This window comes from Chrysemys picta, chromosome 4, assembly GCF_011386835.1.
Source record: "Chrysemys picta bellii isolate R12L10 chromosome 4, ASM1138683v2, whole genome shotgun sequence".
Taxonomy (NCBI): domain Eukaryota; kingdom Metazoa; phylum Chordata; order Testudines; family Emydidae; genus Chrysemys; species Chrysemys picta.
This window is the reverse complement of record NC_088794.1, coordinates 105,856,555-105,869,180: the sequence shown is the minus strand read 5'-3', so window position 1 is coordinate 105,869,180 and position 12,626 is coordinate 105,856,555. Positions and strand designations below refer to the sequence as shown.

General features: G+C 47.9%; 1 protein-coding gene and 1 long non-coding RNA gene across 5 annotated transcripts in view; one reads left to right on the top strand and one right to left on the bottom strand.

Moving 5' to 3' along the window:
- G2E3 (G2/M-phase specific E3 ubiquitin protein ligase) overlaps positions 1-6,391 on the bottom strand; it is a 58,988-nt gene extending 52,597 nt beyond the window's left edge. For 2 of the 4 annotated variants that reach the window (XM_042857464.2, XM_065593252.1), the window contains exon 1: positions 6,278-6,391. The gene's annotated coding sequence lies outside the window, so the exon portion shown is untranslated. Of the gene's footprint in view, positions 1-5,327; positions 5,553-6,277 lie in introns of those variants that run through there. The other 2 variants (XM_042857463.2, XM_005299156.5) reach the window with 1 other exon arrangement.
- LOC135983160 (uncharacterized) overlaps positions 5,605-12,626 on the top strand; it is a 66,020-nt gene continuing 58,998 nt past the window's right edge. Inside the window, exon 1 of the long non-coding RNA XR_010600681.1 lies at positions 5,605-5,742. This is a non-coding gene — a long non-coding RNA (uncharacterized LOC135983160). The remainder of the gene's footprint in view (positions 5,743-12,626) is intronic.

Genomic DNA, 12,626 nt, shown 5'->3' with positions numbered 1-12,626 from the left:
CCAATGGTTATAGCTGCCTGCTGTGTGCTTCATAATACCTGTGAAGCTAAGGGAAAAAGTTTCTGCTGGGGTGGCGGTGGAAAAGCTGTCTGCTGATTCTGAGCAGACAGATACTAGGGCTATAAAAAGAGCTCAACATGGAGCTATATGGCACAGGGAGGCTTTGAAAGACCATTTTAATAGTGCAATATGTGCATTGCTGTAGTCTGCTCTGCCTGGCTTTGGTTTTTTGCACCCCAGTATGAATCTTGTAATGAGTGCTGTGTATGTAGTAATATCAATAGAGGCATTTGCAATGTTGTATTATTTATGACTGTCAGCCCCAGCCAGCATATATTGTGAATAAAGATGAATTAAATTTCCACAAATAGACTTTTATTCCAAACCCATACAGACATCTAACTGAATGAAACTTTATAAATACAGGGAAAAAAACCTTTGAAGGGGAAAGAACAGCCATTTTCATTTCACAAACACATACACCAATCGTGTCTCTCACACATCAGCATATGCACGGCTGTGATTGTCTGTACTCTCTCCAAGGCAGCGCCGTATTATTGCCTAGGCCAACAAGGCCTAGGCCGGCAAATTTTCAGGGGCGGAAGCTCCCCTCCACGCTCCGCCCCCCTGCTCCAGCTCACCTCCGCCTCTTCTGCAAGCGCGCCGCGGCATCCCGTTTCTCTCCCCTCCCAGCGTTTGCGCCGCGAAACAGCTGTTTTGCGGGGCAGGGAGGGAGGGGGAGGAGAGGGGAATGCCACATGCTGGGGGAAGAGGCAGGGCCGGGTGCAGGGACTTTGGGGAGGGGGTTGGAATGGGGGTGCAAGGGGGCGGAGTCGGGGCAGGGCCAGGGCGGCAATTATTTCCCGGCCTAGGGGCGGCAAAATTATTAATCCGCCACTGCCCCAAGGGTGGAGCGGTAGGGATCCTGCAGCAGCCCCAGATGCCACGTGGAATTTGGGGAGGGGAGGGTGTAGGGAGATGTGGGAATGCAGTTGTCCATGGGCTGCAGAGAGAAGCAAGCACAGGTCTGTGGAACCTGAAGGTCAACAAGAGTCACCAGCATGTCTGTTTGCTGCTTGAGAAGCGCTAGCTTCTCCTGCTGCACGTCTCTCCTTTTCCTGTGCTTTTCTCCTCTCCGCTTTATCCCCGTCCAGTCTGTCTGCGAGGGTGATCCTTTAAGCCCTGTGCTTGATAGGCAAAGCAACAGAGGCTTGCAGGATCTCTTGAAACACATCATCACGCGTCCTCTTCCTTCTTCTTATCTGGCTGAGATGCTCTGCTGGTGTGGATGGAGAGCCCTTCAAGGCCACATTTCAAGCTGCAAAAGATATAATAGTACCTCTGTGCATTGACTATATTCACAAGATAAATGGAAACTTGGTATACTGAACTTACTCCCCTTGATCCACACAAGTTACAAGCACTACATTCTTACTTCTCCTTGGGATTCATAGAGCACAACAGCAGTCCCAGCCATGGTGAGTATGGCTCGGGGTCGAGTTGGGACAATGGGAGTGGGGGGCTAGCTCTGGGGTATAAGTATATGCAGATTGGGCAACTGAACATTTGCACAATTTTCCACAGGCAGTGAGGATTTTAGCGGATATCTCACTCCTGAGGGTAACAGAAGCTGAAAGGGAATAGTTCCTGCATGTGTCCGGCTGCAGACCAGGGTCCCTATGCTTCTAGTCTGTGTGCTGCAATGGTGCCTGCTGAATTAATTCCTGAGTGGTGTTGGAAAGTGTCCTGCCGCAGTGGAAGAAATAAGGCAGTCCTCCCTAGAAATCTTTAGCAGGGGATTGCAGACTACCTCCAAGCAGTTTCCTTGAGATTTCTATGTAGGATTCACAGGACATCCCAGTGCACATAAACAAACTGCAGGGCCCCCTCTGCCTAACTGTACAGCGAAATGAGAAGCAGATAGTGAAATAACCAATAGAGGTAGAGTTGCTATCTCTTAGAGCATGATTAAAAAAGAGTAAATGAATAGGTGTGTTCCTGCAATATCAAAGCGAACTGCATACTTACCAGAGGTTCCTTCCCCTGCATCAGGCTTGCCTATGCTGGACTGCAGGGACTGGCTCAACTGCGTCACTGGATCCCCGGATGGCCTGTTTCCCATACTCCTCCTCCTCCTCCTCACTGTTCACTCCGGGGGCCTGTGACTCCAACTCCCTCAAAGTATCCCCCAGGCCTTTGGGGTGGTGGTAGAGTCTCCGCCGAGGATGGCATGCAGCTCTCTGTAAAAGTGGCTCTGCACCAGTGCAACTGTTAGACTCCCTTGCCTTCTGGTACGCCTGTCGCAGTTCCTTGGCTTTCTCACAGCATCGCTGAGGGACCCTCTTGTAGCCCATGCCCCAAGCAATCTGCTCATAGATATCGACGTTTCTTCAGCTGAAATGAAGCTGTGCCTGCACAGCCTCTTCTCCCCACAGACCCAGGAGAATCCACATCCTGTGTACTTCAGGCAGGAGCGCGTTTGCAGCATAGAGCCGGTTGCTAAGCTCTCCAGGCGGAGCGAACAGGAATTGGAATTTCAAAAATTCACAGGGCTTTAAAAGTGGAGGGACGTGTGCATGTGTACTTGGCCGCCCAGCAGCTGAGTTCAAAATTGTGACTAGAGTGGGGATTGTGGACGCCTCCTGGAGGCCACTAAATTTGACAAAAGTATTGTGTCACCCTAACTATGTCAACCTAAACATTATAACTCTTGCACAGGTGGAGTTAAGTCAGTATAGCGGGCGACTTACATCGGCGGGAACAACATTTTAGTGTAGATGCTTAGAGTTCGGTTATTGCAAGGCAGCTTATGTCGACCTAACTCTGTAGTGTAGATCAGCAGTTCTCAACAGAGGGTCCGAGAACTCTCTCAGGGGGGCTGTGGGGCCCCACGGCTAAAACCCAGAGCCTGATCCCTGGCGCCCTCCCTCCCCAGCAAGGCTGAAGCTGGGAGCAGTGGGGCTGAAGCCAGGAGCCCCGGTGCGCCCCGTGGGGCAGAAACCCTGAGCCCATGGGCAGAGATGAGGGGACATAGGGGTGTTGCACCCCCCCCCCTACAGTGCAAGATCAGGGCAGTCCCGGGGCAGCTACACACACACACACACACACCCCTCCTTCTCTCCCCCCCTCCCTGGCAAAGTCAGAGGCGAGAATCCAGAACCAGGCAGTGCCGGACAGCTGCTGCTCTGGCTGGTGCCATGGAGCAGGCAGCCACAACGTTTCCTTGTTTCCTGCTGCTGCAGGGGTTTGAAACTGCTCCTCAGCTCCCAGCCCCATTTGCTCACGCAGCAGGTAAGAGCCGCCTGGGTAGGGGACCCAGTTTCGTGGCTAGCAGAACCCTCGGGAAACAGGGACCGCAGGGGAGCCCTCTGGGCACACAGCTGTGACCCTCCTCCCTGCACCCTGAGCTACACCCCTGCCCACACATACTCCTAACTACCCTCTCCCTGCACCCTGAGTTACTCCCCTGCCTGAACACAGCTACCCCTTTCCCTGAGCAGTTTTTAAACTTTTTGAGCTGAGCCCCTCCCCCTTTGAGTTATCATTTTGGACTGGATGGCCTGCTGAGGTGGGTCACGGAGTGGAGGTGGCGCTCCCTCCCCAGACCCCACCGTGCGGAGCTGGCTCAAGCCCCACTGGCCCCTGCCCACCCAAAACAGAAGAAGTCAAACTACATCTATGCCCCAGGGACCTCCCACCGGCCCAGAGTCCCTCCTCCCCACTGGGCCCTGGAGTTTTTATAGCATGTTGTGGGGGGCCTCAGAAAGAAAAAGGTTGAGAACCCCTGGCGTAGACCTGGCAGGAGAGCCAACAAACAACAAGTACACTGCACGACTTTAGCAACACAGCCATGTCGCTAAAAGCTGTGTAGTGTAGACATAGCCTGAATCAAGAAGGAGCCAAGCCCAGGGACCCTAGTTTAGCCCACTGGCACATTCAAGCACCATATAACCTTATTTTGAATATTTGCACAGCCTATTGCGAGTGGCATCTCATGTTGGCAATTTAAATGGGTAGAGCTTAGTTTCTGAGACGAGACTGGAAGAGTACTGCCACTTTGTGCCCCACAAGCCACTCCCCTCCGCATCTGACCCCTGCTATTCACACAGCGGTATTACTGAAGTAACATCACATTTGCATTAAAAGCAGCTTCTGCTCAAGACAGCTACTGTAAATGATCATACTCTTGGGGAAAAACACATTCAAAATAAGGCTAAATTGATCTTTTTTAAATTGACAAAGTTTGTTCTTTAATTTCTGAAGTCTTTATGATTTTAAAAATAAAAGAAATGTCAATAAATGAACAAAGGGAAGATGCTTTGAGGTACATGCTTTCCATGCAGTTCAAACAACAAAGTGCTATTTGGGGCTTTCACAGATGCTATTGCAGTTCACATTGTGCCCCCTTAATTTAAATATGAAAGGGACTTAGGTTCACATTGTAGTGTGTGACAACATAATAGTAGGTCCTGAAAGAAAGCCACTGGGTTATTTGTTCAGCAAATGATACTCAGACTTCAGCAGAAATGTCCATGGAGCATTTTGAAGATTAACAACAGCTCCTCTGACATCATTCAGTCCAATCTAACAGACCCCAAGATGCTGAAACTAAAGAGCATCTTTTAAAAGTTTAACATAAAATACAGCCTTTATTCCATATAGCATCTTCCATGCAAGATTCAATCCTCTCAAAGATGCTTCAGTTAGCTTACATAGGGAAAAGGGGGAATTACTTCCACTGGGGATGCATTACGCGTTTATAAGCTCTCTCTCTCTGAGGGGCTTTGCTCTGCCTCTGGGGAGGAGGATGTTGGACTTCTGGGGATGGGGATTTTGTTGTCTCTTCTGCCCGGTGTTCCCTGTTCCCTCCCTGTTGAGACAGGAGAGGGGGCTGGGGTCCTACTCTGCATATTAAACCCTCTTCCCAGCCCGTGGGATGAGGGAGGTCGTGATCTGTATCAGTGTAAGGGTGGCAGTGCCATAGGTCAGAGGACACGAGGTCAATGGGGCAACACCCCCGCGGGAATAGGGTCGGAAAAGGGGGGAGGGAAGGTGTCGGGGACAAGGCCGCCCCCCCGATAAAATCGGAGGAAGGGGGGTCCCGGAAGGAGCTGCCCCCCACCCCGGGGATAGAGTCGGAAAAAGGAGGCCCCCGAGGGAGCGCCCGCTCCGGGATAGGGTCAGAGAAGGGGCCGGAGAAGCGCGCCCCGGGGATACAGTCGGAAGGCGGGGGGACCCCGGCGTGAAGTGGGGCCCGGCGGGAACGCTGATCTCGTTGGCACCAGCCTGCGGGACACGCAGCCCGGGGGAAAGGGTCCGTTACTCACACGGCAGCTCCGCAAGCAGCATCCCCGGCTCCGAGCCTCACGCCGAAGGCTCAGCAGTGTCATAACCGACACCCGATTCAAACCCCAACATCCGCTGGCGTCCCGGAAGCGAGGCGCCTAAGCCCGCCCCAAACCTGGCAATTTGCGCTCGGCTGTTGATCGATGTGATCGGTGTTCGTCTGCTTCCGCCTAGCAGCTGATCACTGTGATGAGCGCTCCTCCTAGGCAGCTTCCGAGGAGCCTGGCGGGGGGCGTGGCGTGGCGTGGCGTGGCGTGGCGTGCGGCGTCCCCGGGGGCAGAGCCGGCGCTGGGTGGCGAGACATGACGCACGGAATCCCAATAGAAGCAGGGTGAAATGAGCTGCGGAGCGTCCTGTACCACAGCTTCTCCTTGGATAAGTGCACAGCCCCAACTGGTACTGATGGGAGGGACTGCACTTGTGCAAACTGCAGTGCTCACATTCATCATCAGTAAAGCTAAGTTTTTGTCACGCATATTTTTAGTAAAAGTCACAGGTCACGGGCAATAAAGAAAAATTCACAGAAGCCCGTGACCTATCCCTGACTTTTTTTACTAAAAATATGCATGACAAAATGGGGAACTGCAGGCTCCCCACACCACCCAGGGGGGCCTGGCTCAGAGATTCAGGGTCCCCCGCCCATGGTGGCTCAGAGCTCCAGGGAACCCCGGACACCCGCGGTGGCTCCCTGCTCCGGGGCACTCCACGGCGGCTCCGTGCTCTGGGCCTCAGGGCCGTCCTTAGGCATACGCAGCTGTGTAGGGCACCAGCCCCGGCGACCAGACCTATCCCTCGGCCAGCCCCCCCTGCAAGGGGCAGGGCCATCCCTAAAGGGATATGGGGCCCCAGACAACTTCCTCCGCCCTGCCTCTTACCCTTTGCCCCTGCTCCGCCCCCATTCCACCTCTTCCCCCAGCGACCCTGCACTCACCGGTAGTGGCCGGAAGCGGAGCAACTCGGCCCCAGACCGCTCTACTTCGCCAGCTCCCAGCTGCGGTACTTCGCTTCCTGCTGCCGGTGAGTGCAGGGAAAGGATCGCTCCCCGCACTCACGGGCAGCGGGAAGCGGAGCGCCGCAGCTGGGAGATGGAGGAATAGAGCAGGCTGCTCCACTTCCTACCACTGCCGGTGAGTGGGGTATCCCTTCCCCCAAACCCCCTCCCCCGAGTGAGACGGCTGGGGCCGGGTCGAGGGAAGCAGAGCGGGCTGCTCCCAGCTCCCCGTAATCCTCTGGGCCTGTGGGGCCCCCAAAAGTGGCCCCCCCCAGCTCCTGCCTCCCAGACACTGGGGGGGAGGCCTGGGGCCCCACACAGCCCCTCTGCAGGAGGGCTGTGTAGGGCACCCAAATGGCTAGATATGGCCCTTTGGGGCTCCCGCGGTAGCTGGAAAGTGCAGAGCACCGCCGCGGTGGTCAGGAGCTCATGAGGGCCCCGCCATGCATGGTGGCCGGGAGCTTGGGGTCTCCCTACTGCCTAAGAGCTCCGGGGCACCCCTGCTACTCTGCTGCCTGGGAGCTCCAGGGCACCCCTATCTCCCTCCCCAGCTGGGAGCTGCTGGGCACCCCTGCTGCCCTCTGTGACTGGGAGCTCAGCCCCGCAGTTGCCAGGGGTGACGGGGGAACCCTACAGCTCCCAGGTGCTGGAGGCTCAAGTCATGGAGGTCTCTATCATGCTTGTGCCCCTGCCCAGCAGTTGTTGTGGTCAACACAGTCTGTACATTGGTATACCAGTAGCACAGTGCTTTGGACTGTGCAGAATGTCCATCTTACGTGATGTACATATCTATCAATTGTATGCAGTGTAATTGTAACTGTCAGTCCCAGGATATTAGCAAGACATAGTCGATGAGGTAATATCTCTCTATAGATGAGGTATCTGTTCACATTCTTGTTTTGTTTCAATGAGTGGTTTTGCCCTTCTCAAGGATCTGCATGTGTTGGGCAAGGGATGTGCCCTGTTACATATCCTGACACTGTCGGTCAGGTAGAAAATCATCAGCCTCATCCTGAGTTGTTACCAGCTATACGGGGCTTGGAGATGCTATTGTGCCAAGCATTTTAGCATGAGCTTGAGGAGGAAAGGATATTGAGTCTGTTGTTTCCATTAATTTATTAAATATTTTTAAATTTCAGTTTTGTTTAATTTTCTGTTGATTTTTGCTTTGTTTTGTCGCTGAAAATCTATATGTTTATTAATTAAATAAAAAAGAATATGCAAAATGTATTTTGTAGCTTTGGAAATTCTTAGTAAGGCTGTGCTTCACTTGCCTGGGCTGATGAGCCGCCCCTGGTAATACCACTTCCTTCCTCAGCTATTCCCTGTTTTTATCTATCTATATGGGTCATATTAGTTTTCTTAATCACAGCATCACACTAGGAGCTGATTCGGTTACCCATTGTGAATCCTAAATTCTTGTCAAGAGTCACTGTTTTCCAGGATACCAGTGCCCCACCCTGTAAATATACATTCTTTGTTCCTAGACTTATGACTTTCATTTGGCTGTGTTAAAATGCATGTTGTTTGACCACAATCCGTTTACCAAGTGATCCAGATCACTCTGTATAACTGACCTGTCCTTATCATTATTTAGTACTTCAATCTTTGTGTCATATTCAAACTTTAGTAGCAATTATTTTATATTTTCTTCAAGACCATTAGTAAGGATATTGATTAGTATTGGACCAAGAATGAATTCCTTGTTGGGTTCCATTAGAAAGAACCACATTTGAGGAGGATTCTTCATTAATAATTAAATTTTGAGATCTATCAGTTAACCTGTTTAAAATTCATTTAAGGCTAAAACAAAGCTCTTATGGCTAGATTTTTAAAGGTATTTAGGGACCTAGCTCCCATTAGGTCTCTGTCTCCCCCCCTCCCCCCACTACCTCCTTTCTTTATCACTGTGGGCAACACCACCACCCTACCAGTCACTCGGCTCTGTTACTTGTGCATTAACTTTGACTCAGACCTCTCTCTAGGTATTCATATCCAGGTTACATCTAAATCTTGCAGACCCTTTCTGCATAATATATCTACGATTCCATGAGATAGGGTGCTCAGAGGGCTGAGCAGCCTAGTGGTTAGTGCGCACAACTTTCATCCTCTTGTCTCTGTAGCAGGTGGTAGAGGTGCCTGTTATTGATCCTCAGCTGTGGATCTTCTGCTGTCCACTCACATCTGGGCCTCAGCCCATAAGGGGGTGCATAGAGGGACTCAGGCCCACTCTCTCCACTGCTCCCAGACCAGGGCCCTGGGGGAAGCAGAACCAGCAGGGTCCTCCCTGCAGCAAGTATAAGTCCGTTGCCCTGGGCTACTTCCTACCTATCTGTCCCTTTAATTTGGGGCATGGTCCCTATAGTTCAAACAGTCACTCATTTAACACAAAGAGTCCTATACCAAAGAGCCCTGAAAGACATGCTGGTTCTCAAAGGGGAGGTTAGTGGCAGAAGGCATTGTCTGAGGGCCTTATCCACCCTGTGGTCCCCCCTCAAGCTCAGCCCTTCATCTGACTTCCTGGAAAAAAAATCCTCTCTCCTGCAGCCTGTCCAACCCTCTTTGCCTGGGCTTCTGAGCTCTTTCTAACCCACTTCTGCAGTTGGACCATGCTCGGCAACTCTGGAGGGGTGGGGTTATCTGGGCCCAGTATTGTCTTTTAACCCCTTCGGGCTCAATGTGGGGTTTGTATACCCCATCACCTTAGCATCTCTCAGACCTGTATCCAAACAGCTTGACAGGTGACATAATTAGTTCATTGAGCGGTCAAAACTGCCATTGAAAGGGCAACAGTATCATGGGATTCCAGCGTAAGGAGTAATTGTTCTGTTGCCTCTGCTGTACTAGTGCTGGCTGTGTACAGTGGCACTGCTACAATTGCAGGTTGACACAGTGGAGAATGACAAGTTAGTTACGCTTGTTCAGAGCCAGTGCATTCCCAAAAGTGGTGTGAAGGTCTATACACCATTGGCAGAGACTTGTGTGTGTTTGTAGATGTGCTAGGGGATTGCAGCAGCATTTGCAATATCAAAATTCTATTGAGGTGGCCCATTTCTACTACAAAATGTCAAACTTGTGCAGCTAGAATGGTCATAGTTAATTCTGAGGAAGAAGGTGGTGCTACCTTTGGGTGCTAGTAAGTAGGACCCAGAGGGAAATAAAAGCCCCAACAAGACAGGTTAGGATCCCAACCTAAGGCTTGATAGACATTGCAATGAGCCCCATGAAGAGTTGTCAGCAGAGGCTGAAATTAGATCTTTCAGCACCAAAAGCACAGGTGTCTACTCCTTGAGCTAAAAGAGAAGGGGTCAAATTCTCTGCTTTTGTAAATTGAAATCTGTGGAACTACGTCAGTTTACAGTAGCAGAGAATTTTACCCTGACTCTTAGCTGGTAGCATTAGTACGATCTTATCCACTGTATAAACAAGCTACTACCGGGGAACATGACACAGTGTGTTCCACTTATTTAAAGCAGAGCCTTGGTAGTTTTGTGAGATAAATTCAGACAATTTCACCTTTGGTTATACACCTCTACCCTGATATAACGTGACCCGATATAACACGTATTCGGATATAACATGGTAAAGCAGCGCTATGGGGGGGCAGGGCTGTGTGCTCCGGTGGATCAAAGCAAGTTTGATATAACGTAGTTTCATCTATAACGTGGTAAGATTTTTTGGCTCCTGAGGACAGCGTTATATAGAGGTGTATTTATATTAAAAATTGTGACTAATAATAATCTCCTCTCTACACACTATGCATGGCTTGCTGCAAAAAAACTCCAAACCGTATACCATACTGCTTTACATTGGCTCAAACTAGGTTTTTCTGGACTCATAATAGTAGTGTATTACATCCACTTTGCACTGGTGCAAATGACTACAAGGCAGGGCAATAGTGAATCAGGCCTGTAGTCTTGATTTAACCTTTAAGAGGAAAGGTAGAAAGTTAGGTCAGCTCACCCTTCCATCATATTTACCACTAATTTTCAGTTTCTAACTTTCTACACAACCCTTTGAAAAATATCTGCTTGCTGATTATCACAATACATAACTTTTTCTAATTCTCTTCCATTATCTCTTACATCTTTGTTCGAGTTTTTTGATCTAAAATTTCTCCTGACTATGCTGGGTGACTTCTAAATTCAAACACACCACCTCTTGGCAGTGGGAATTTCCTCACAAAATAGCAATTTCAGGTCTCTTGTTACAGGGTTGTTCAGATAATAAGTAGATACGTGAGCAGCAGTGCTTGGGAATGATATTTCTCCTACTGTGTGACCATGTGGTTTCACCAAGAGGAGCTCAGATGTTGTCTGAACGTTTGTGTTACTATGTTCTCATGTGGGTCACAAGTATAATGTGTTTATATGAATGCAGCACCACTCTGCCACATTCCTAGGTCTTTCAAACAGGGCACAGGCTAAATTGCTTTTCATTTCTTCCTCCTTTGTTCCTAGATTTTAATGGTGCTTCTTTACTGGTACATTTGAACATCATGGATTTTCAGATTGATCAGTAGCTCCATTAAATGCAAGCCAGTTGGTTCCAGTAGATAGCTGTATACATTTGGAGCTGTGGGAAATAAATCACAATATTGATGCAAAAGTGGTTAGCAATAAAATATTATTTTTATAATTTCAGGTTATCATAGAATTCCTTTTGCCTTTACTGAATTTTAGGAGATATCTACATTTACTTTCATACATATGATACATGGAGAATACTTGCTCACATTTATGTTTCTGGTTGCTTATTTTATTAAATAAAATATTCGGTCTAATTAAAGATATTCCTAGGAAATCTCTGCTTTCTTCCTGTAAATGACAGACCATGAAAAGCTTCAAGAGGAATACTAAGTTATAAATTTGTGCTTATCACTTCGAAGTCTGATTGTGCAGACTCTGGAATGCCCCTGTATAATTTCTATTTTGTTTTACTAGTCTCTAGAATTTATTTTGTGTTACATTGGAAAGATATTTAAATGTTAGTTTTTACTTTGTATATAGTGTTTGGTAGGGGTCTAACTGCAAACTGTAGGTGAAGCTACTGTAGGTTGAAATCTTGTGAACTGTTGGTTAAGGAATGTGAAGATATTCTTCTTCTATGATCTCAAAGAGAACTGATGTGTAGTACCTGGTTTATCAACTTCACAAAAGCTAAGTCAAGAGCCTCTCATCACTTCTTCTCCCCCTTCTTCCACAAAAGAGTAAAACCTTAGTTTTAAATCTACATAAAGAATTCTGGAAGTTTTCTTATTAAAATTATTTTTTATAAGCACTCTAATGTCTTAATTCATTCAACTTCAAGGAAAACACGTATAATGGGGAATAGTTTTGGTTACTTGTGGCCCCACCTTTCCCCTTAAAGGTGAAAACCTTTGTTTCCTCCTTTAACCCTTAACATGATTCTTTTGTGATGTTCATTAGCAAATGTTTTGTATCGACATGCAAACATCTAATATGATAATTTTGTGTTACCATTATTATGTGAGAAGTAAGATGTTTTATCAAGCAATGTGGAATCAAATTACTTTGGATAACTGGTTGATAATATAAGAAGCCATGGGAGTATAAAAATATTTATATTAATTTGGGAAATATTTAGTTATCCGGCAATGCTTAAGCAACTCCCTTACCAAACTTAGAAAAAAAAGAACCACCTCTCCAAGGGTTGTTAGGAAGAGAAGACAAGAAAAGAGAATTTCAACTTCAATTAAATCTTAGAATTAAAGGAATATCTCAGAAAATGAACTGAATAAAAGAATTAAAACTCTAAAAATATTCTGAGAATTTCTTGCTACAGAGACAAAGAGCAAATAACCTTAACATTGAAGATTTATAACCCTGCTGCATATGCATTAGCAGATTGCATGTTCATGAGCTGAAGATTCTACCAAGACCATCAGATAAAGGTGTTCAGCCAATGAAAAGATGACATTGTCTGATATTTGGATCCTGCCACACTCCTGAAAGAGGGGTGTCTTCCACCTTCAGTGAGTCTATGGAAAGAGAAGAGTATAAATCTCTCTGAATTGAGATAGTTACTCTTATAACTCAGCTGATCCTGTTCATCTCATCCAAGCAAGCAAAGAAGACAGCAAAGAAGCCACAACGCCTCATCAAGAAGAGGCAACTTTCCAATTCAGACATACTTCTGCAACATGATGTTGTTACCAAGATTTACAACATCATTCGTGAGATCATGTTTGTAAAAGTACTGCCAAGGGATTATATTAAAGTTATTTTTGCAATAATTTTAATGGGATATGGAAATGCTACTATAATTT